We start from the raw sequence: 26,191 nt of genomic DNA on the forward strand, positions 1-26,191 counted from the left end.
CACGACAAACTCCTCCGGTGGGAGAGGAACCATTGCTGCCCATTCTGGGCAGGGGCCCGAGAACAGTTCCTGGGAGTCTGCCTGCTCCTCAGAATGTGTCATTGTAATGGAGTGAGGAGGCTGAGAGAAAGGAGGAGCAGCAGCCAGAGGATTCAGAGTTGCAGCAGTGGACGGCGTAGAACTCTGGGTGGTCGATAGATTGATAGACTGGTGGTCGATAGACTTTCTGCCATGCATGACAGGACCTGCTCACACTGCTCATTTTCTAATAAAGGTCTACCGCGTGGACCCATTAATTGTGAGATGAATCTCGGGACGCCAGAAACGTGCCTCTCTCCTAATCCCGCAGCAGTCGGCTGCGATACACCTGGATCAGGAGCTCGGCCTGTGCCCACACCCTGACTTGGGCCTCCTCGTCCTCGCCTGCGTCCTTGTCCTCTAGGCCTACCCCTACCACTCAGCATGGTGTATTACCAGTAGTGCAGAAACAGAACGCTGTAATTAAATGTGCTGCTTATTGGCCTGTGGTTGGAGGCTTACTTCGCTTACGGAACGCACAGCAGATCCAGGAAAGAATTTTGCGCAAGCCTGTAGTGAGACATAGGTGCGTATGACTGAGCTATTGGAATTCACAGCGCTGAAGCAGTCAAGTGTCCAAAGGCCACTAGTAGGCCTGAAGTATTTTGCTTCTATTTTTTGAAAGGCTGAGATGAGACAGCAGACAGATACTGTAGGCAGCGTATATATGTATACTGTTTCCCTGTGGACGGGATGACGGCGGTGATGTAACGGGTAACGCAGAGCCAGGAAACAATTTTGCGCAAGCCTGCTGTAACACTTAGCTGCGTATTAATTAGGACTACTACCACCAGCAGACACGCAGTACACTCAAGACTGTCACAGGCAGCCCAAAGATAGTATTTTTCCCAAATTTGTTTGAAAAAGCCCACTGCCTATATAGACAGTGTATCTCTTTCACCTTTCCCACTGTCCTTGCCTCACCACTACTGGCCCTATACTATGTAAAATTATTGCAGACTGTTTCCCTCTGGACGGGATGACGGCAGTGATGTAACGGGCAACGCAGAGCCAGGAAACAATTTTGCGCAAGCCTGCTGTAACACTTAGCCGCGTATTAATTAGGACTACTACCCCCAGCAGACACGCAGTACACTCAAGACGGTCACAGGCAGCCCAAAGATAGTATTTTTCCCAAATTTGTTTGAAAAAGCCCACTGCCTATATAGACAGTATATCTCTTTCACCTTTCCCACTGTTCCTGCCTCACCAGTACTGGCCCTATACTATGTACAATGACTGCAGACTGAGGATGCAATGCTCTGCACGCCCGATATACAAAAAAAAAAAAATTGTGCAACACTGCTAAAAGCAGCCTCAACAGTACTGCACACGGTCAGATGTGGCCCTAAGAAGGACCGTTGGGGTTCTTCAAGCCTAAAATAACTCCTAACGCTCTCCCTATAGCAGCAGCAGCATCAGCAGCACTGTCCCTGATCTCTGTCAGAATGCATCTGTGGTGAGCCGCGGGCGGGGCAGATTTAAATACTCGGGTGACACCTGATCTCCCCAGCCACTCACTGCAGGGGGGTGGTACAGGGCTGGAACATCACAGGAGGAAGTTGTAATGCTTTCCATGTCTTTCTATTGGCCAGAAAAGCGCGCAAATGTCTCAGAGATGAAAGTGAAAGTAACTCGAACATCGCGTGTTGCTCGTCTCGAGTAACGAGCATCTCGAACACCCTAATACTCGAACGAGTATCAAGCTCGGACGAGTACGTTCGCTCATCTCTAGCCCTATCGTATATGTTATTAAAGCTCTATACGCCTTTCATTCAGCAACAGTGTTGATTAATGGACTCCCATTGAAAGCATTTACTATATCAAACAGCACAAGGCAAGGATGCCCTCTATTGCCTCATACCTTCTCCTTAGTCATGGAACCATTGGTAGAGGATTTAAGAAATAGCCCAAATATACTAACATATCTCTAAACTGCTGGAGAAACTGCAGCCATATAGGGTCTCTGCTCCATATTTTTTGGAGCTTTTCACATATCTCTGCTCTCTGGAAACACATGTTCCAACTAATAACATTTTCTCCCTTTTCAACTCAAAACAAGCTAATCCTGGCTCTTTTATTGTTGGGGATAGATGATTTCTTAGTGGAATGCAGAATCTTTATATGCCACATACTACACGCAACCTATCTCTCCATTGCTTACAACTGGAAAAGTTAAAAGATATCTTTCATAGGTTTTTCCTAAGACAATAGCTCATAATATAATATAACATTTTGTATAATATAACATTTTGTATATAAGTAACATTAGAAAATAGAAATGGAAGATAGAAATCAATAGGAGGCTTGGCCTAGATTTTAGGCTGAAAAAATTCATCTCCCTGAGCTCTGCTTCTTGAAGGTAAAAAGCAGGGCTGTTATAGCAGTCTGAGGTGGATTTGTGCCCTGTAACTGCTTCCAATACCCCAAGAAGACCAAATTACAGGTCACAAGAGACATATTTAGCTCTCTGGCTCCCTTGACATTCACTGCCTACAACTGTGGTGAATCCCTGGTCTTTCCTGCCAGTCCCAACACTGACTTGAAAGGAAGCTGTGCCTACTGGCCTCTGCTAGTCCAACATACTCCCCCACAAAGAGGATGGCATAGGTGCCAATCTGTTAAGTGTAGAGGAGCCAGGAGACTGTCCGTATTCACCACCACTGGACCATTCACCTGCAACACTCTGCCTTAAAGCGCAGTACTTCCTCTGCAGCACAAAGCATCCAACAGGGAGTGCCGATCAGCTTTGGGGGGCTGACTATGAAGGCAGCTAGACCATCAAGAGCCCTTGGAGACTCACTACTACCACAGGCGTTTGACCAAGAGGCCAGGTGCAGTGAGGCAACAGGCACCATCTTGGCCCACATTACTTTCAGCAAAATAGCCCCCTTCTGCATCCTCATAGAGAACACCATTCAGAATTCAGGAAAAGCTGAGTTATAGCCCAATCTTTTCATAGGGGGTCATTCTTTGATTTTCCTGGTGCTTCATTAACCCTTTCCAATCCACTGTCTGACATCTAAAGACATTATGATTTAAAGCTGTACAGCTCTAGTGTTGGAAGATGTCCATCGGGGTTCTCTTACTATATATTGCCAGCCTCTCTGCTGTCAGAGCCTATCCGTGTCACCTCATGCAGTATTGGCTTTAGCGAGCAGATAGCGCCGTTGTATAGTGGCAGAGAAAGAGTAAGCCCTCTAGGAAAACCAGGATACAAATTGAATTGGAAAGGGTTAAAGGCTAGAGATGAGCGAGCACCAAAATGCTCGGGTGCTCGTTACTCGGGACGAACTTTTCGCGATGCTCGAGGGTTCGTTTCGAGTAACGAACCCCATTGAAGTCAATGGGCGACCCGAGCATTTTTGTATTTCGCCGATGCTCGCTAAGGTTTCCTTGTGTGAAAATCTTGGCAATTCAAGAAAGTGATGGGAACGACACAGCAACGGATAGGGCAGGCGAGGGGCTACATGTTGGGCTGCATCTCAAGTTCACAGGTCCCACTATTAAGCCACAATAGCGGCAAGAGTGGGCCCCCCCCCCTCCCAAAAACTTTTACTTCTGAAAAGCCCTCATTAGCATGGCATACCTTAGCTAAGCACCACACTACCTCCAACAAAGCACAATCACTGCCTGCATGACACTCCACTGCCACTTCTCCTGGCTTACATGCTGCCCAACCGCCTCCCCCCCCACAGCGCACACCAAAGTGTCCCTGCCCAGCCTTCAGCTGCCCTCATGCCACACCACCCTCATGTCTATTTAGAAGTGCGTCTGCCATGAGGAGGAACCGCAGGCACACACTGCAGAGGTTGGCATGGCTAGGCAGCGACCCTCTTTAAAAGGGGCGGGGCGATAGCCCACAATGCTGTACAGAAGCAATGAGAAATAGAATCCTGTGCCACCGCCATCAGGAGCTGCACACGTGGGCATAGCAATGGGGAACCTATGTGCCACACACTATTCATTCTGTCAAGGTGTCTCTGCATGCCCCAGTCAGACCGGGCTTTTTAATTCATAGACACAGGCAGGTACAACTCCCTATTGTGAAGTCCCTGTCGACCGACAGCATGGGTGGCTCCCTGGAACCCACCGGCGGTACATAAAAATATCCCATTGCATTGCCCAACACAGCTGAGGTAGTAATGTCGCGCTTAATGTAGGTGGGCTTCGGCCCACACTGCATGCCCCAGTCAGACTGGGGTTCTTTACAAGTGGACACATGTAGGTTAAACTCCATGTGCACCTACAGCATGGGTGGCTTCCTGGAACCCACCGGCGATACACAAAAATATCCCATTGCATTGCCCAACACAGCTGAGGTAGTAATGTCGTGCTTAATGCAGGTGGGCTTCGGCCCACACTGCATGCCCCAGTCAGACTGGGGTTCTTTACAAGTGGAAACAGATGCATTTATAATTCCCTGTGGACCCACAGCATGGGTGGGTGCCAGGAAGCCACCGGCGGTACATAGAAATATCCCATTGCATTGCCCAACACAGCTGAGGTAGTAATGTCGTGCTTAATGCAGGTTGGCTTCGGCCCACACTGCATGCCCCAGTCAGACTGGGGTTCTTTACAAGTGGAAACAGATGCATTTATAATTCCCTGTGGACCCACAGCATGGGTGGGTGCCAGGAAGCCACCGGCGGTACATAGAAATATCCCATTGCATTGCCCAACACAGCTGAGGTAGTAATGTCGTGCTTAATGCAGGTGGGCTTCGGCCCACACTGCATGCCCCAGTCAGACTGGGGTTCTTTACAAGTGGACACATGTAGGTTAAACTCCGTGTGCACCGGGGGCGGAGCCTAGCCGCGGTGAGAGATGAACGCCTGAGCCTGCGGTCCGTCTCCATAGCGCAAGAAAGGCCTTCTATCAGCAGCGATCTCACCTGAAAATGGGGAAGCTAGGAAGGGAGAAGACAGCAGACCACGTGGTGACCCCTCGTACAGCCCGGGGACAAACAGATCTCCAGCGGTTCTTAAAGGACAGAAGCTCCCGCTCTCCACATGCGGCGGGCAAGATGGCGCCGGCGGCAGCTGCAGTTCTGTCGGCAGCGCGGGAGGACGATATCTCCTTGGAGGGAGAAGAAGATGAACCTCTCGAAGGGCTTTATGAGGGACCTTCTTGCAACAACGATGAGCCCACTGCTTGCAGAATTAACAGCTATCAAGGAGGAGGTAAGGAGCGTGGGGAGGCGAGTGGAGGAGCTTGAGAGCTCCACGGCAACCATCACCACACATACAGGGGAGCTAGCAGCAGTAGTGAAGGAGCAGCACTCCCAGCTAAACAAAATGATCCTCATGCAGGAGGATCTAGAGAATAGGAGTCGCCGGAATAATGTCCGCATAAAAGGACTTCCAGAGTCCTGGGCATCTGAAGCCCTACAGAAAGTTGTAATGGAGATCTTTGTGAATTTACTGGGGGAGGACAGAGCTGCAGAGATCATCATTGAGAGAGTGCACAGAGCCCTTAGACCACTACCAGCCCCATCTGACCCCCCCAGGGACATAGTGTGCAAGGTTCTGTCATTCCCGGATGCAGTGGCCATTTTGAATGCGGCACGCAGCGCTAGAAACCTGCAGTATGATGGGGCGACGATCCAAATCTTCCAAGACCTCTCCCCCTCCACTTTAGCTAAGCGCAGGTTATTGCGACCCCTTCTGGAGGAACTAAAAGCTAAAAGTATCAAGTATGCGTGGTTATTCCCTTTTGGAATTGGGATCACACACAAAGGAAGGAGGATTAATATTAGATCCCCAGAGGACTTACAAGAAAGTTGGCACTTTTTGGGCCTTGAACCCATAAACCTCCCCAATTGGCTCCCTCTCCCGGAGCTGCCAAGGCTCCCGACCCTGCCTACATTGCCTCCGCAAGACAGCTGGCACGTAGTCGCCAACGCGAAATCCCCCCGTAGCAAGCAGAAAAAGAAACAAAGAGAGGAAAACACCGACGAAACCACCTGATGTCAAAAGACAAGGACTTTGCTGATTCCATAGTTATGGTTAAAGAACCAGGTGAATTCCTGAGAGGTATAAGGTTCCGCTGGTGAGACCCGGGAGGACTTCCTATCGGGCACGAAAAGAAAAGTTCACCGGTTAACAGAGCTCGGACATGGCAGCCAGATTCCGCCGGTTGGACATTATTGTTGCAATTTACCAGTTGGTCCCCCCTTACTATGCCCCCCCTTAAAAATAGAGCCCTATTGTGCTCCCCCAGTTAGGCTTTAGCTAAACTTTTCTAGTCTACAGTTGAAAAATTCTCCAACCGCCCGGAGTATACGTTTGCGCTCCAGTTGTTTTACGGAGCCCATTCGTATCTCGTACAGCACTGAAAGTGCTGATTTGCTAACTTACCCAACTTATCAACAGTTTTTCACCAACTGTTCAACCCACCCACCCCTCGCCCTCTTCCCCTTTCTCTTTCCTAAACCCTCCCCCCACCTTAACCTCCAACACAAACAGTTCTAGGTAACGGAGACAAGGTCCAGAAGGTGTCGCCTGTCAATATTTTTAGTGCCTTGGAGATTTGCTGTGTGACTAATCTGTGTGCTGTCTTTTGTCTTTGACATTCTCATTCCCTAGTGCTCGTAAAAGCCTCATTCAGTCTCACCAGGGCGCGATGGAAGGACCGGACACCGCGAAGCCGCTCAGAGTCACATCGTTCAATGTCCGGGGAATGAACTCTCCTCAAAAATGGTACAGCATATCACAGCTAGTCAAAAAATACAACACCAGGATCCTGCTACTCCAGGAGACACACTTTAAGGCCAACAAACATAGTCCCCTCCCGGGGAAAAATTTTCCTCAGTGTTACCATAGCACACATCCCGTCTCTGCCTCTAAAGGAGTGTCAATTGCGCTACACAAGTCCATCGTGTTCTCCCTGAAAGCCAGGTATTCTGACGAACTGGGGAGAACGCTTTTCATAAAACGTTCCATTAATAAGGGAAAAATAACAATCGCAAACCTTTACGCCCCTAACTCGAACCAAGTAGAGTGGCTGATAGAACAGTTGAGAATTCTGAAAGAATTTGCTGAGGGCCCCATTGTAATAGGAGGGGACTTTAACCTGTTCCTTAACCCCCTTTTGGACTCGTCAAAGGGTAGATCTTGGATCTCCCAGAGACAAATCCAGAGAGTGCATAAAATGCTTCAGGAATTGAAGGTCGTGGACGCATGGAGAGCCATTAATCCCACAGTAAAAGACTATACGTACTTTTCACAAGTACATAACTCGTTCCAGAGACTTGACCATATTTATGTCTCTGGGGAGATCCTGAATAGGGTGGCGAAAGCTAAAATAGATGCAATCACCATCTCGGATCACTCACCCATACATATAGATCTCAGATTGTCCGGAGAAGGACATAGAGAATGGATTTGGAAATTAAATGCCTCCTTGCTGGACTCAGAATTGGAGAGGGACCGCCTCACAGGTTTGCTGGATGAGTTCTTCCTACTCAATGACACGGGTGACGTTAGCACCCCGGTTGTGTGGTAGGCTCACAAAGCGTACATGAGGGGCTTGTTCATCTCTCTGGGTTCCAAACTTAAAAAACAAAACCAGCTCAAAATAGATAACCTCTTAAACCAAATTGCGAAACTAGAACAACTCCACAAACTATCTCAAATCAAAAATAGCATGGAGGAGCTGCTAGACCTTAGGCGGGAACTTAAACGCTTACTAGAATCTAGATATAACAAAAAACATCTCTATCTTCAATATAAGTTCTATGCGCATGGCAATAAGGGAAGCAAGCTACTTACCTCTTTAATTAAAAAAGCCAAATCCAGGAACCACATCACATCCATTAGAGACCATCTAGGAGTATCCAAATCCACATCAAAAGAAATCGCGGAGACCTTTCAAAGGTTCTACGCGGAGCTTTACAACCTCAATAACTCGCATTCCCCCATAGATCGGGATAACACCATAGCCCAGATAGACCACTTCCTCTCCTCCGCTAGCCTTCCCAAGCTGAGGGATACAGAGACAGCGAATTTACTACAACCTATCTCCCTAGAGGAAGTAGAGGACATAATTAAGAACAGCCCTAACGGGAAGAGCCCCGGCCCAGACGGCCTCCCAGCAATATATTATAAATCATTTACAGACACGCTGGCCCCCAAACTGAGAGACGTGATGAACGCACTCATGACAGGAAAACAACTCCCTAAACAGGCACAAGAGGCGCACATAACGCTCATTCACAAGGAAAATAAAAACCCGGAGCTCTGTGGCAGCTACAGGCCAATTTCCCTTATTAATGTGGACGAAACATTTTGGGCAAAACTCCTGGCAAAAAGGCTAGAGGATATCATCCCACGCCTGATAGACAAAGAACAGTCTGGATTTGTCAAAAATAGGGAGGGCAGGGACAACTGTTACAGATTGCTCCATGCTATTAGATATGCGCAGTCCCACAACATAGAGTTGGCGTTAGTTGGTACCGACGCCGAGAAGGCGTTCGATAGGGTGAGCTGGACCTATATGGAAAGAGTCCTGAACCATTTTAACTTCCCGCCCACCTTTATCGCAGCCATCTTTTCCCTATATAAGGAACCCTACGCAAGACTTAAATTAAACAACTCACTTTCTCCGCCATTTGATATCAGGAACGGCACCCGCCAGGGCTGCCCGCTCTCGCCGTCTCTTTTCATCCTTACACTAGAACCTTTGCTGAGGACGGTTAGACTAGCCCCTGACATTAAGGGTCTGGAGTAGAGATGAGCGAACGTGCTCGGCCCCGCCCCTTTTTCGCCCGAGTACCGCGATTTTCGAGTACTTCCGTACTCGGGCGAAAAAATTCGGGGGGCGCCGTGGCGGCGCGGGGGGTTGCGGCGGGGAGTGGGGGGAGAGGGAGAGAGAGAGGGCTCCCCCCTGTTCCCCGCTGCAACCCCCCGCACCGCCGCGCCTCTCCCCGCCCCCCGGCGCCCCCCGAATCTTTACGCGCGAGTACTGAAGTACTCGAAAATGGCGGTACTCGGGTGCGTAAGTACTCATTACGAGTACGTTCGCTCATCTCTAGTCTGGAGGTGGATTCGGTTGGTTTGAGCGCGGCAGCCTTTGTGGACGATATTATGTTCATAATCACTGAACCAGACTCAGGAATCCCCAACCTGGTTACCCTATTGGATAACTTTGGCTCCATCTCTAATTTTAAGATAAACTTCACCAAATCTACCATCTTCAACGTATCGATTCCCTCAGCTCGGTGGATCCAGCTTAGGTCCAGCTCACCCTTCGAATGGTCGGACACCTCCATAGACTATCTGGGAGTGAAGATCACCAAAAACATTGACGATCTGTACAAAGCTAACTTTGCACCCCTACTGACGCAGATTAAACTCTTACTTCAGAAGTACGACATCCCGTGCGCCTCTTGGCTAGGCAGGAAAAATATACTAAAGGCCTACGTCCTCCCCCAAATTTTGTACAAACTTAGGATGGTGCCCATACACCTACCTCAGACGTTCTTCAAAGCTTTACGCTCCGCCTTTTCGGGATATACTTGGAGACAAAAGAGGCCTCGTATGGCCTTTAGCCTCATGATTAAAAGGAGGAACGAGGGGGGGATTGGGCTGCCGTGCGTCCACGACTTTTTCCAGGCGGTCCAATTGAGGTACTGGCTGGACCTAGCGTCCCCCAGGGGGGATGACATCTTGCGCGCCCTGGCCAGGGGATGTGAGGGAGACCTTTTTCTGGAGGAGCTCTGGTTTCCTTCCAAAAATAACTATAGATCTAAAAAGTTCAATCCGCTCCTAAGGGGTCCATGCGAGGCCTGGGACAGATACAAACACTCCCTGGCGCCAGATCCTTCCCCCCTGGCTCCGCTGAGCACCATTAATAGGTTCCTTAATCGGCCAGCCGATAGCGTCTCTAGAAACCTTTGGGAGATTTGCGCCTCTTAATTTCGGCGACCTACAAACACAAACTCATAACAAACCAGCAGACATCCTAGAAGCGTTGGCGCCGCAGCTCTCGATATCGTTCCTGCATAAGGCCCAAATAACGCAAACATTCGGCGAATTTCAGAGACTCTCCAGGTCAACGAGACCTGAGACCCCGTTTGAAAAAACGATCAAAACTCACCCTAACAATAGTTCCATATCCAGTATTCGTAACAGGTTTATCGCACCCACAGCCCCTTATAAACCGGAGTTCTTATCATCGTGGGAAAAGGAACTTAAAATAACCCTCTCCACATCTGATATAAAACTAATCCTACAGACTTCATTTGGCTTATCCCCTTGCATCTTACTTCAAGAAAGTCATTACAAAGTCTTAGCCAGATGGTATAGGACTCCGCAGTGGCTTTATACACATAAGTTAGCTAAACAGGACAAATGCTGGAGATGCGAGGTAGCAACAGGCTCTTATAACCACATTTGGTGGGAGTGCGATGCACTCACCACGTTCTGGAAAGATGTGGAGGAGGTATTACGTCTACTTAAACCTAACTTCCGAATCACGCCAGAAATCCTCTTTCTTTGGAGGCCCTCAGCCAACTTCCACCCCCTTAGAGACAAGTTGTTGGCATTCCTGTTAGATGCAGCCAAAGCACTGATTCCCTCCCTTTGGATGCAGAAAGCACCACCCAACCTGGCACTTTGGAAAACCAAAGTGGAGGCAATTTATAATATGGAGGAGCTACATAGCTGGAACACGGACTCACACGAGGGATTCATAAAAACTTGGCACCCCTGGAGGCAATTAAACACACACTAACATACATTTGAAGGAGACCCGGGAGGAAGGACTATGGAGCCCAGCGATACAGGAGCGAAATCCCCTGGGTTCTCATAGGGACCGGCCCCCCCACACATCGGCTCAGGTCTGAAGTGTGACCCTTCTGGAGTCCAGGACTAGGTCTGGAAGCTGATAGGAGAGAGTGGTGAGTGGCTCCGTGGCGTCTTACACCCACTGGAGAGACGGGCTGAGCTCGGAGAGTGAGTACCTGAATGGGGAGGCAATAAGCCACACGTCTCTTGACAGGAGGTAATCCCCCCTGGACCAAATTAAGACACAGACGGACCGAACCATTAACACCCCCCCCCCTCCCCACTTACCTAATTCTTCCCCACCCCCACCCCCCAACCCCCCTTCCTTACCACAAGAACTGTGCAGAGTCTTAATATGTTCTACCTTTCTCCCACGGGCTAGGTGCACTGGAGGGGGTGTCTACACCTCCGCCAAAAAGACGCCAATCCGCCTCGGCAAGGGGCGCGCCGCCCGTAGCGTTGAGAGAAAGGAGTTTTTTGTTTTTTCTATGCCTTACAATATAGTTATTATAAGTATTCTTAATGCTACTGTTAGGTTACATTTATATGCCATAGACCGTCGAGTGGTAGAATCAGTCCCCTTCTTCTGCAATTTGATTCCTCAGCGGCCACCGTTTGTTATTAACTTACTATGTGTTTGGTCTTAGGGCAAAAGGAATGTGATACTTAATGTAAAACTCTAATAAAAACGTGTTAAAAAAAAAAAAAAAACTCTGTGTGCACCTACAGCATGGGTGGCTCCCTGGAACCCACCGGCGATACACAAAAATATCCCATTGCATTGCCCAACACAGCTGAGGTAGTAATGTCATGCTTAATGCAGGTGGGCTTCGGCCCACACTGCATGCCCCAGTCAGACTGGGGTTCTTTACAAGTGGAAACAGATGCATTTATAATTCCCTGTGGACCCACAGCATGGGTGGGTGCCAGGAAGCCACCGGCGGTACATAGAAATATCCCATTGCATTGCCCAACACAGCTGAGGTAGTAATGTCGTGCTTAATGCAGGTGGGCTTCGGCCCACACTGCATGCCCCAGTCAGACTGGGGTTCTTTACAAGTGGAAACAGATGCATTTATAATTCCCTGTGGACCCACAGCATGGGTGGGTGCCAGGAAGCCACCGGCGGTACATAGAAATATCCCATTGCATTGCCCAACACAGCTGAGGTAGTAATGTCGTGCTTAATGCAGGTGGGCTTCGGCCCACACTGCATGCCCCAGTCAGACTGGGGTTCTTTACAAGTGGACACATGTAGGTTAAACTCCGTGTGCACCTACAGCATGGGTGGCTCCCTGGAACCCACCGGCGATACACAAAAATATCCCATTGCATTGCCCAACACAGATGAGGTAGTAATGTCGTGCTTAATGCAGGTGGGCTTCGGCCCACACTGCATGCCCCAGTCAGACTGGGGTTCTTTACAAGTGGACACATGTAGGTTAAATTCCGTGTGCACCCACAGCATGGGTGGCTCCCTGGAACCCACCGGTGGTACATAAAAATATCCCATTGCATTGCCCAACACAGCGGATGTAACGTCAGCTGTAATGCAGGTGGGCTAAAAATTCATTTGATTACACTGTAGGCGAGGGCCCACAAAAATTGCTGTATCAACAGTACTAATGTACATCCAAAAAATTGGCCATGGCCAACCAAGAGGGCAGGTGAAACCCATTAATCGCTTTGGTTAATGTGGCTTAAGTGGTAACTAGGCCTGGAGGCAGCCCAGTTTAACTAAAAATTGGTTCAAGCTAAAGTTTCAACGCTTTTAAGAGCATTGAAACATATAAAAATTGTTTAGAAAAATTATATGAGTGAGCCTTGTGGCCCTAAGAAAAATTGCCCGTTCAGCGTGATTACGTGAGGTCTCAGGAGGAGGAGCAGGAGGAGGAGGAGGAATATTAGACACAGATTGATGAAGCAGAAATGTCCCCGTTTTGGATGGTGAGAGAGAACGTAGCTTCCATCCGCGGGTGCAGCCTACGTATTGCTTACGTATCGCTGCTGTCCGCTGGTGGAGAAGAGAAGTCTGGGGAAATCCAGGCTTTGTTCATCTTGATGAGTGTTAGCCTGTCGGCACTGTCGGTTGACAGGCGGGTACGCTTATCTGTGATGATTCCCCCACCCGCACTAAACACCCTTTCCGACAAGACGCTAGCCGCAGGACAAGCAAGCACCTCCAGGGCATACAGCGCTAGTTCAGGCCACGTGTCCAGCTTCGACACCCAGTAGTTGTAGGGGGCAGAGGCGTCACGGAGGACGGTCGTGCGATCGCCTACATACTCCCTCACCATCGTTTTACAGTGCTCCCGCCGACTCAGCCTTGACTGGGGAGCGGTGACACAGTCTTGCTGGGGAGCCATAAAGCTGTCCAGGCCCTTAAAGACTGTTGCACTGCCTGGGCTGTACATGCTGCTCAATCTACGCACCTCCCCTGCTACCTGGCCCTCGGAACTGCGCCTTCTGCCACTACCGCTGTCGGATGGGAATCTTACCATCAGCTTGTCCGCCAGGGTCCTGTGGTATAGCAACACTCTCGAACCCCTTTCCTCTTCGGGAATGAGAGTGGGAAGGTTCTCCTTATAGCGTGGGTCGAGCAGTGTGTACACCCAGTAATCCGTAGTGTTCAGAATGTGTGTAATGCGAGGGTCACGAGAAAGGCATCCTAACATGAAGTCAGCCATGTGTGCCAGGGTACCTGTACGCAACACATGGCTGTCCGCACTAGGAAGATCACTTTCAGGATCATCCTCCTCCTCCTCCTCAGGCCATACACGCTGAAATGATGACAGGCAAGCAGCATGGGTACCGTCAGCAGTGGGCCAAGCTGTCTCTTCCCCCTCCTCCTCATCCTCCTCATGCTCCTCCTCCTCCTGAACGCGCTGAGATATAGACAGGAGGGTGCTCTGACTATCCAGCGACATACTGTCTTCCCCCGACTCTGTTTCCGAGCGCAAAGCAGCTGCCTTTATGGTTTGCAGGGAACTTCTCAAGATGCATAGCAGAGGAATGGTGACGCTAATGATTGCAGCATCGCCGCTCACCACCTGGGTAGACTGCTCAAAGTTTCGAAGGACCTGGCAGATGTCTGCCAACCAGGCCCACTCTTCTGAAAAGAATTGAGGAGGCTGACTCCCACTGCGCCGCACATGTTGGAGTTGGTATTCCACTATAGCTCTACGCTGCTCATAGAGCCTAGCCAACATGTGGAGCGTAGAGTTCCACCATGTGGGCACGTCGCACAGCGGCCGGTGCACTGGCAGATTAAACCGATGTTGCAGGGTCCGCAGGGTGGCAGCGTCCGTGTGGGACTTGCGGAAATGTGCGCAGAGCCGCCGCACCTTTACGAGCAGGTCTGACAAGCGTGGGTAGCTTTTCAGAAAGCGCTGAACCACCAAATTAAAGACGTGGGCCAGGCATGGCACGTGCGTGAGGCTGCCGAGCTGCAGAGCCGCCACCAGGTTACGGCCGTTGTCACACACGACCATGCCCGGTTGGAGGCTCAGCGGCGCAAGCCAACGGTCGGTCTGCTCTGTCAGACCCTGCAGCAGTTCGTGGGCCGTGTGCCTCCTATCTCCTAAGCTGAGTAGTTTCAGCACGGCCTGCTGACACTTGCCCACCGCTGTGCTGCCACGCCGCGCGACACCGACTGCTGGCGACGTCCTGCTGCTGCTGACACATCTAGATTGCGAGACAGAGGTTGAGGAGGAGGAGGAGGAGGAGGGTGCTTTAGTGGAAGAAGCATACACCGCCGAATATACCACCACCGAGCTGGGGCCCGCAATTCTGGGGGTGGGTAGGACGTGAGCGGTCCCAGGCTCTGACTCTGTCCCAGCCTCCACTAAATTCACCCAATGTGCCGTCAGGGAGATGTAGTGGCCCTGCCCGCCTGTGCTTGTCCACGTGTCCGTAGTTAAGTGGACTTTGCCACTAACCGCATTGGTGAGGGCGCGTACAATGTTGCGGGAGACGTGGTCGTGCAGGGCTGGGACGGCACATCGGGAAAAGTAGTGGCGACTGGGAACTGAGTAGCGCGGGGCCGCCGCCGCCATCATAGCTTTGAAAGCCTCCATTTCCACAACCCTATACGGCAGCATCTCAAGGCTGATAAATTTGGCTATGTGGACGGTTAACGATTGAGCGTGCCGGTGCGTGGCGGCGTACTTGCGCTTGCGCTCCAACACTTGCGCTAGCGACGGCTGGACTGTGCGGTGCGAGACATTGCTGGATGGGGCCGAGGACAGCGGAGGTGAGGGTGTGGGTGCAGGCCATGAGACGGTCGTGCCTGTGTCCTGAGAGGGGGGTTGGATCTCAGTGGCAGGTTGGGGCACAGGGGGAGAGTCAGCGGTGCAAACCGGAGGCGGTGAACGGCCTTCGTCCCACCTTGTGGGGTGCTTGGCCATCATATGTCTGCGCATGCTGGTGGTGGTCAGGCTGTTGGTGGTGGCTCCCCGGCTGATCTTGGCGCGACAAAGGTTGCACACCACTGTTCGTCGGTCGTCAGGCGTCTCGGTGAAAAACTGCCAGACCTTAGAGCACCTCGGCCTCTGCAGGGTGGCATGGCGCGAGGGTGCGCTTTGGGAAACACTTGGTGGATTATTCGGTCTGGCCCTGCCTCTACCCCTGGCCACCGCACTGCCTCTTGCAACCTGCCCTGCTGCTGCCCGTGCCTCCCCCTCTGAAGACCTGTCCTGTGTAGGCGTTGCACACCAGGTGGGGTTAGTCACCTCATCGTCCTGCTGCTCTTCCTCCGAATCCTCTGTGCGCTCCTCCCTCAGACTTACTGCCCTTACTACTACCTCACTGCAAGACAACTGTGTCTCATCGTCATCGTCCTCCTCACCCACTGAAAGGTCTTGAGACAGTTGGCGGAAGTCCCCAGCCTCATCCCCCGGACCCCGGGAACTTTCCAATGGTTGGGCATCAGTGACGATAAACTCCTCTGGTGGGAGAGGAACCACTGCTGCCCAATCTGAGCAGGGGCCCGAGAACAGTTCCTGGGAGTCTTCCCGCTCCTGAGCATGTGTCATTGTAGTGGAGTGAGGAGGCTGGGAGGAAGGAGGAGCAGCAGACAGAGGATTCGGATTTGCAGCAGTGGACGGCGCAGAACTGTGGCTGGACGATAGGTTGCTCGAAGCACTTTCTTCCATCCAGGACAGGACCTGCTCACACTGCTCATTTTCTAATAAAGGTCTCCCGCGTGGACCCATTAATTGGGCGATGAATGTGGGGACGCCAGAAACGTGCCTCTCTCCTAATCGCGCAGCAGTCGGCTGCGACACACCTGGATCAGGAGCTCGGCCTGTGCCCACACCCTCACTTGGCCCTCCGCGTCCTCGGCCGCGTCCACGTCCTCTAGGCCTACCCCTACCCCTCAGCATGCTGTATTACCAGTGATTTGATTTCCCAGGCAGGAAAGAAATTGGCGCAAGGCTGCACTCAACCGTAGCTGGTTGCGTCTAATTTTTTTACGTTCTCCACGCAGCACACACGTACCCAGAGCCCTTAGGACTGACAGAGGCAAGGCAAATATACTTTTTTCCCTTTTGTTTAAAAGGATAGGCCCACTGTGTCTATTCACTGAATAATAAGTTTAATAACTGACACTGTGTTGCGGCCCTGCAAAAGTGTCACAGAACTTTACTGTTGCAGAGTTATTAACTGTGGCAGAGCAGGTATTTCCCAGGCAGGAAAGAAATTGGCGCAAGGCTGCACTCAACCGTAGCTGGTTGCGTCTGATTTTTTTACGTTCTCCACGCAGCACACGTACCCAGAGCCCTTAGGACTGACAGAGGCAGGGCAAATATACTTTTTTCCCTTTTGTTTAAAAGGATAGGCCCACTGCGTCTGTTCACTGAATAATAAGTTTAATAACTGACACTGTGTTGCGGCCCTGCAAAAGTGTCACAGAACTTTACTGTTGCAGAGTTATTAACTGTGGCAGAGCAGGTATTTCCCAGGCAGGAAAGAAATTGGCGCAAGGCTGCACTCAACCGTAGCTGGTTGCGTCTGATTTTTTTACGTTCTCCACGCAGCACACACGTACCCAGAGCCCTTAGGACTGACAGAGGCAGGGCAAATATACTTTTTTCCCTTTTGTTTAAAAGGATAGGCCCACTGCGTCTATTCACTGAATAATAAGTTTAATAACTGACACTGTGTTGCGGCCCTGCAAAAGTGTCACAGAACTTTACTGTTGCAGAGTTATTAACTGTGGCAGAGCAGGTATTTCCCAGGCAGGAAAGAAATTGGCGCAAGGCTGCACTCAACCGTAGCTGGTTGCGTCTGATTTTTTTTCGTTCTCCACGCAGCACACACGTACCCAGAGCCCTTAGGACTGACAGAGGCAGGGCAAATATACTTTTTTCCCTTTTGTTTAAAAGGATAGGCCCACTGCGTCTGTTCACTGAATAATAAGTTTAATAACTGACACTGTGTTGCGGCCCTGCAAAAGTGTCACAGAACTTTACTGTTGCAGAGTTATTAACTGTGGCAGAGCAGGTATTTCCCAGGCAGGAAAGAAATTGGCGCAAGGCTGCACTCAACCGTAGCTGGTTGCGTCTGATTTTTTTACGTTCTCCACGCAGCACACACGTACCCAGAGCCCTTAGGACTGACAGAGGCAGGGCAAATATACTTTTTTCCCTTTTGTATAAAAGGATAGGCCCACTGCGTCTATTCACTGAATAATAAGTTTAATAACTGACACTGTGTTGCGGCCCTGCAAAAGTGTCACAGAACTTTACTGTTGCAGAGTTATTAACTGTGGCAGAGCAGGTATTTCCCAGGCAGGAAAGAAATTGGCGCAAGGCTGCACTCAACCGTAGCTGGTTGCGTCTGATTTTTTTACGTTTTCCACGCAGCACCCACGTACCCAGAGCCCTTAGGACTGACAGAGGCAGGGCAAATATACTTTTTTACCTTTTGTTTAAAAGGATAGGCCCACTGTGCCTATTCAATGACTAATAACTGTGTTGTGGCCCTGCCTACACAATTCTGTGCCTGTAGTATCAATGCAGGGTGCAATGCTCTGCACCGCCGATTTTGAGAAGAAAAAAAAAGCAACACAGCTAACAGCAGCCTGCACAGTACTCCACACAGTTAAATGTGGCCCTAGAAAGGACCGTTGAGGTTCTTGAAGGCTACACTCACTCCTAACACTCTCCCTGCCTAAGCACCACTTCTGTCTCTAATGCCGGGTGCAATGCTCTGCACTGCCGATTTTGAGAAAAAAAAAAAATTCTCCACTGCTAACAGCAGCCTGCACACACGTAGATGTGGCCCTAAGAAGGACTGTTGGGGTTCTTGAAGCCTACACTCACTACAAATACTCTCCCTACAGCAACTCCAATAGAACAGCACTTTCCCTCAGCTAACTTACACGGCATCTGAGGCGAGCCGCGGGAGGGGCCGACTTTTATACTCGGGTGACATCTGATCGCCCCAGCCACTCACAGCAGGGGGGTGGTATAGGGCTTGAACGTCACAGGGGGAAGTTGTAATGCCTTCCCTGTCTTTCAATTGGCCAGAAAAGCGCGCTAACGTCTCAGAGAGGAAAGTGAAAGTAACCCGAACACCGCGTGGTGCTCGTTACGAGTAACGAGCATCCCGAACACGCTAATATTCCCCCGAGCATCAAGCTCGGACGAGTACGTTCGCTCATCTCTATTAAAGGCCCTAATTTTTCTAGACTGAGTATTGGTCTCACAATTATATCACCTCTATACTTAGTCAAGCACTGTAGAATTATCATCTATGTTCTACCACCATCTAGTGTACACTTACTAATATTGCAGCATCTGTCCTAAACCTAAACAACTGGCTTTGCAGCTCAATACAACTCACTAACATTAAGTCCATCAAAACTGCTTTGTGCTTTTATTTTTCCACCGCTGATACAAGGATTTCTTTTCAGGACCTTTAAGGAAAAACGTATACTCTTCCAAAAGGTAGAAAAGAAAACAAGGGGATCTGCTATATTGCACCTAATTCTTACCAACTCCAAGTACGGGTGGCTGGGACCTTAGGAGGCTGTGATCATGCTATCCTTGAATTTTGGATAACAAGGAGAGGAAGACCAGAGAAAACTCAGACCTCAAGGTTGGATTTCAGAAAGGCAGATAGGAAGCATTCAATGGCTGGATGTTCTTAAGGACGGAAATGTCCAAGAAGGTTGGGAAATATTGTGAGATGAGATTCTCAAAGATGAATTGTTAACGATCCCTAAAATAAGGAAGAATGGGAAGCATTTAAAGAGACCAAGATGGATGAACACAGAACTTACAAACATGCTAAAAAGGAAGAAAAACATGTTTATCAAATAGAAAGAGGGGGGAATATCTAAAGAAGAATATACTGCTGTCTGCAGAAACTGCAGGCTTGCAAAAGAGGCCAAAAGCGATAAAAAATTATTTTCAGGATATGTCAAAATCAAAATAAAAGTTAAAGATGCTATAGAATGTTTACAGGATAAAAATGGTGAATTGCATAAAATTGTTGAAAAGGCCAAACTTTAAAATTCCTATTTTGTATCTGTTTTCTCTCAAAAAGTAGATGTAACAAGGGAGATTTTAACTATCCAAACATTTGTTGGAAATCTCTCTCAAGTAAACGTAATGGATCCAAAAAAAAATCTTATCCGCTCTTGCTGACAACTTTGTCTTACAAAAGGTCAAAGAAAAACATGGGGATCTGCTATATTGGACCTAATTCTTACCAACAGGGAGGAAATGGTTGAGGAAGTAAGGGTGGATGGGACCTTAGAAGGCAGTGATCAAGATATCCTTGGATGTTGGATGAAAAGGAGAGGAAGACCTGAAAAGACTCAGACCTCAAGGTTGGATTTCAGAAAGGCAGATTTTAATGGAGTCAGAAAGATGGTAGGATTTTGAGGTTATGTCAAAAGCAAAAGAAAAGTCAAAGATGCTATTGAATATTTACAGGATGAAAATAGTAAATTGTTTAAGAATGATGCTGAGAAGGCTGAACTTTTAAATTCCTATTTTGTATCTGTTTTCTCTCAGAAAGTAGATGGAACATAAAACAATGCAGGCTATCTATAAGCCAAGAGATGGTGAGGAAACACTTAGCTAACTTAAATGAATTCAAGTCCTAAGGTCCAGATGAATTACATCTTAGGATACAAATGGAAGCAGCAGAGGTAATTGCTGAATCACTTGCCATAATCTATGAAAATTTCTGGAGAACAGGAGAAGTCCCAGAGGATTGGAAAAGGGCAAATGTTGTCCCTATCTTCGAAAAAGGGAAGAAGGTGGATCCAGGAAACTACAGGCCTGGGAGTCTGGCTTCTATACTGGGAAAGATCTTTGAACAAATTATCAAACAGCATTAGAGATGAGCGAGCACCAAAATGCTCGGGTGCTCGTTACTCGAGTCGAACTTCCCGTGATGCTCGAGGGTTCGTTTCGAGTAACGAACCCCATTGAAGTCAATGGGCGACTCGAGCATTTTTGTATATTGCCGATGCTCGCTAAGGTTTTCATTTGTGAAAATCTGGGAAATTCAAGAAAGTGATGGGAACGACACAGAAACGGATAGGGCAGGCGAGGGGCTACATGTTGGGCTGCATCTCAAGTTCCCAGGTCCCACTATTAAGCCACAATAGCGGCAAGAGTGCCCCCCCCCCAACAATTTTTACTTCAGAAAAACCCTCATTAGCAAGGCATACCTTAGCTAAGCACCACACTACCTGCCTGCATGACACTCTGCTGCCACTTCTCCTGGGTTACATGCTGCCCAACCCCCCCCCCCCCGCACGACCCAGTGTCCACAGCGCACACCAAAGTGTCCCTGCGCAGCCTTCAGCTGCCCTCATGCCACACGCTGGCCTCATAGACACACCACCCTCATGTCTATTTATAAGTGCGTCTGCCATGAGGAGGAACTGCAGGCACACACTGCAGAGGGTTGGCACGGCCAGGCAGCGACCCTCTTTAAAAGGGGCGGGGCGATAGCCCATAATGCTGTACAGAAGCAATGAGAAATCCAATCCTGTGCCACCTCCATCAGGAGCTGCAAATGTGGGCATAGCAATGGGGAATCCATGTGCCACACGCTGTTCATTCTGTCAAGGTGTCTGCATGCCCCAGTCAGACCGGGGTTTTTTTTTCAAATAGTCACAGGCAGGTACAACTCCGCAATGGGAAATCCGTTCACACCCACAGCATGGGTGGCTCCCTGGAACCCACCGGCTGTACATAGATAAATCCCATTGCATTGCCCATCACAGTTGAGGTAACATCAGGTTTAATGCAGGTGGGCTTCGGCCCACACTGCATGCCCCAGTCAGACTGTGGTTCTTTAGAAGTGGACACATGCAGTTACAACTCCGTGTGGACCGACAGCATGGGTGGCTCCCTGGAACCCACCGGCGGTACATAAATATATCCCATTGCAGTGCCCAGCACAGCTGAGGTAACGTCAGTTTTAATGCAGGTGGGCTAAAAATTACTAGGATTACAATGTAGGTGAGGGCCCCAAAAAATTGGTGTACCAACAGTACAAATGTACTTCAGAAAAATTGCCCATGCCCAACCAAGAGGGCAGGTGAAACCCATTAATCGCTTTGGTTAATGTGGCTTAATTTGTAACTAGGCCTGTAGGCGGTCCAGTTAAAATAAAAATTGGTTCAGGTGCAAGTTTCAACGCTTTATTGAATTGAGAATTGAAACGTATAAACATTGTTTACAAAAGTTATATGACTGATCGTTGTGGGCCTCAGAAAAATTGCCCGTTCGGTGTGATTACGTGAGGTTTCAGGAAGAGGAGCAGGAGGAGGAGGATGAATATAATACACAGATTGATGAAGCTAAAAGGTCCCCATTTTTTATTGTTATAGAGAACGATGCTTCCATCCGCGGGTGCAGCCTACATGTTTAGGTATCGCGAAGTCTGGGGAAATCCAGGCTTTGTTCATCTTTATGAGTGTAAGCCTGTCGGCACTGTCGGTTGACAGGCGGGTACGCTTATCCGTGATGATTCCCCTAGCCGCACTAAACACCCTCTCTGACAAGATGCTAGCCGCAGGTCAAGCAAGCACCTCCAGGGCATACAGCGCGAGTTCAGGCCACGTGTCCAGCTTCGACACCCAGTAGTTGTAGGGGGCAGAGGCGTCACGGAGGACGGTCGTGCGATCGGCTACGTACTCCCTCACCATCCTTTTATAGTGCTCCCGCCGACTCAGCCTTGACTGGGGAGCGGTGACACAGTCTTGCTGGGGAGCCATAAAGCTGTCAAAGGCCTTGGAGAGTGTTCCCCTGCCTGTGCTGTACATGCTGCCTGATCTCCGTGCCTCCCCTGCTACCTGGCCCTCGGAACTGCGCCTTCTGCCACCAGCGCTGTCGGATGGGAATTTTACCATCAGTTTGTCCGCCAGGGTCCTGTGGTATAGCATCACTCTCGAACCCCTTTCCTCTTCGGGTATGAGAGTGGAAAGGTTCTCCTTATACCGTGGGTCGAGCAGTGTGTACACCCAGTAATCCGTAGTGGCCAGAATGCGTGTAACGCGAGGGTCACGAGAAAGGCATCCTAACATCCTAACAAGTCAGCCATGTGTGCCAGGGTACCTGTACGCAACACATGGCTGTCCTCACTAGGAAGATCACTTTCAGGATCCTCCTCCTCCTTCTCCTCTGGCCATACACGCTGAAAGGATGACAGGCAAGCAGCATGGGTACCCTCAGCAGTGGGCCAAGCTGTCTCTTCCCCCTCCTCCTCATGCTCCTCCCGCTCCTCCTCCTCAACGCACTGAGATATAGACAGGAGGGTGCTCTGACTATCCAGCGACATACTGTCTTCCCCCGCCTCCGTTTCCGAGCGCAAAGCGTCTGCCTTTATGCTTTGCAGGGAACTTCTCAAGAGGCATAGCAGAGGAATGGTGACGCTAATGATTGCAGCATCCCCGCTCACCATCTGGGTAGACTCCTCAAAGTTTCGAAGGACCTGGCAGATGTCAGCCAACCAGGCCCACTCTTCTGTAAAGAATTGAGGAGGCTGACTCCCACTACGCCACCCATGTTGGAGTTGGTATTCCACTATAGCTCTACGCTGCTCATAGAGCCTAGCCAACATGTGGAGCGTAGAGTTCCACTGTGTGGGCACGTCGCACAGCAGTCGGTGCACTGGCAGATTAAACCGATGTTGCAAGGTGCGCAGGGTGGCAGCATCCGTCTTGGACTTGCGGAAATGTGCGCTGAGCCGGCGCACCTTTCCGAGCAGGTCTGACAAGCGTGGGTAGCTTTTCAGAAAGCGCTGAACCACCAAATTAAAGACGTGGGCCAGGCGTGGTACGTGCTGAGGCTGCCGAGCTGCAGAGCCACCACCAGGTTACGGCCGTTGTCACACACGACCATGCCCGGTTGGAGGCTCAGTGGCGAAAGCCAGCGGTCGGTCTGCTCTGTCAGACCCTGCAGCAGTTCGTGGGCCATGTGCCTGTTCTCTCCTAAGCTGAGTAGTTTCAGCACGGCCTGCTGACGCTTGGCCACCGCTGTGCTGCCACGCCGCGCGACACCGACAGCTGGTGACGTGCTGCTGCTGACACATCTTGATTGCGAGACAGAGGTTGCGTAGGAGGAGGAGGGTAGTTTAGTGGAGGAAGCATACACCGCCGCAGATACCAGCACCGAGCTGGGGCCCGCAATTCTGGGGGTGGGTAGGACGTGAGCGGTCCCAGGCTCTGACTCGGTCCCAGCCTCCACTAAATTCACCCAATGTGCCGTCAGGGAGATGTAGTGGCCCTGCTCGCCTGTGCTTGTCCACGTGTCCGTTGTTAAGTGGACCTTGGCAGTAATCGCGTTGGTGAGGGCGCGTACAATGTTGCGGGAGACGTGGTCGTGCAGGGCTGGGACGGCACATTGGGAAAAGTAGTGGCGACTGGGAACCGAATAGCACGGGGCCGCCGCCGCCATCATGTTTTTGAAAACCTCCGTTTCCACAAACCTATATGGCAGCATCTCCAGGCTGATTAATTTGGCTATGTGCACGTTTAACGCTTGAGCGTGCGGGTGCGTGGCGTGGTACTTGCGCTTGCACTCAAACAGTTGCGCTAGCGACGGCTGAACGCTGCGCTGAGAGACATTGCTGGATGGGGCCGTGTGGTGAGCGGAGGTGAGCGTGTGCGTGCAGGCCGGGAGACGGTCGTGCCTGTGTCATGAGAGGGGGGTTGGATCTCAGTGGCAGGTTGGGGCACAGGGGGAGAGGCAGTGGTGCAAACCGGATGCGTTGAACGTCCTTCGTCCCACCTTCTGGGGTGCTTGGCCATCATATGCCTGCGCATGCTGGTGGTGGTTAGGCTGGTGGTGGTGGCTCCCCGGCTTATCTTGGCGCGACAAACCTTGCACACCACTGTTAGTCGGTCGTCTGCACTCTCAGTGAAAAACTGCTACAACTTTGAGCACCTCGGGCTCTGCAGGGTGGCATGGCGCGAGGGGGCGCTTTGGGAAACAGTTGGTGGATTATTCGGTCTGGCCCTGCCTCTACCCCTGGCCACCGCACTGCCTTTTCCAACCTGCCCTGCTGCTGCACTTGCCTCCCCCTCTGAAGACCTATCCTCAGTAGGCTTAGCAAACCAGGTGGGGTCAGTCACCTCATCGTCCTGCTGCTCTTCCTCCGAATCCTCTGTGCGCTCCTCCCTCAGACTTACTCCAATTACTACTACCTGAGTGATAGACAACTGTGTCTCATCGTCCTCCTCACCCACTGAAAGCTCTTGAGACAGTTGCCGGAAGTCCCCAGCCTCATCCCCCGGACCCCGGGAACTTTCCAAAGGTTGGGCATTGGTCACGATAAACTCCTCCGGTGGGAGAGGAACCATTGCTGGCCATTCTGGGCAGCGGCCCGGGAACAGTTCCTGGGAGTCTGCCTGCTCCTCAGAATGTGTCATTGTAATGGAGTGAGGAGGCTGGGAGGAAGGAGGAGCAGCAGCCAGAGGATTCAGAGTTGCAGCAGTGGACGGCGTAGAAGACTGGGTGGTCGATAGATTGCTGGATGCACTTTCTGCCATCCACGACAGGACCTGCTCACACTGCTCAGTTTCTAATAAAGGTCTACCGCGTGGACCCATTAATTGTGAGATGAATCTGGGGACCCCAGAAACTTGTCTCTCTCCTAATCCCGCAGCAGTCGGCTGCGATACACCTGGACCAGGAGCCCCTCTGTGCCCACACCCTGACTTGGGCCTCCGCATCCTCGCCGCCGTCCACGTCCTCTAGGCCTACCCCTACCCCTCAGCATGGTGTATTACGAGTAGAGCAGAAACAGAACGCTGTAATTAAATGTGCTGCTTATTGGCCTGTGGTTGGAGGCTGACTTTGCTTACAGAACGCACAGCAGAGCCAGGAAACAATTATGCGCAAGCCTGTAGTGAGACCTAGTTGCGTATGACTGAGCTACTGGAATTCACAGGGCAAAACCAGTCAAGTGGCCAAAGGGCAGTGGTAGGCCTTAAGTATTTTGCTTCAATTTTTAAAAATGGTGAGGTGAAAAACCAGACAGACACCGTATGCAGCGTATATATGTATACTCTTTCCCTATGGCAGGATGACGGCAATCATGTAACGGACACAGCAGAGCCAGAAAACAATTATGCGCAAGGCTGCGTATTAATCACCGACTACTCCCCCCAGCAGAGACGCAGTAAACTGAAGACAGTCACAGGCAGGCCAAATATAGTATTTTTTTCCACTTTTTGGGAAAAAGCCCACTGCCTCCGATATACACTGTATTTGGATTTCCCTGTTGGAGGATGACTGTGGTTACTGAAAGCCCAGTGCAGCCAGGAAACAATTATGCACAAGGCTGGGTATTAATTACCGACTACTCCCCCCAGCAGAGACACAGTAAACTGAAGACAGTCACAGGCAGGCCAAATATAGTATTTTTTTCCACTTTTTGGGAAAAAGCCCACTGCCTCCGATATACACTGTATTTGGATTTCCCTGTTGGAGGATGACTGTGGTTACTGAAAGCCCAGTGCAGCCAGGAAACAATTATGCACAAGGCTGGGTATTAATTACCGACTACTCCCCCTAGCAGAGACGCAGTAAACTGAAGACAGTGACAGGCAGGCCAAATATAGTATTTTATTCCACTTTTTGGGAAAAAGCCCACTGCCTCTTATATACACTGTATTTGGATTTCCCTGTTGGAGGATGACTGTGGTTACTGAAAGCCCAGTGCAGCCAGGAAACAATTATGCGCAAGGCTGCGTATTAATCACCGACTACTACCCCCAGCAGAGACACAGTAAACTGAAGACAGTCACAGGCAGGCCAAATATAGTATTTTTTTCCACTTTTTGGGAAAAA

Source organism: Eleutherodactylus coqui, chromosome 10, assembly GCF_035609145.1.
Source record: "Eleutherodactylus coqui strain aEleCoq1 chromosome 10, aEleCoq1.hap1, whole genome shotgun sequence".
Classification (NCBI taxonomy): domain Eukaryota; kingdom Metazoa; phylum Chordata; class Amphibia; order Anura; family Eleutherodactylidae; genus Eleutherodactylus; species Eleutherodactylus coqui.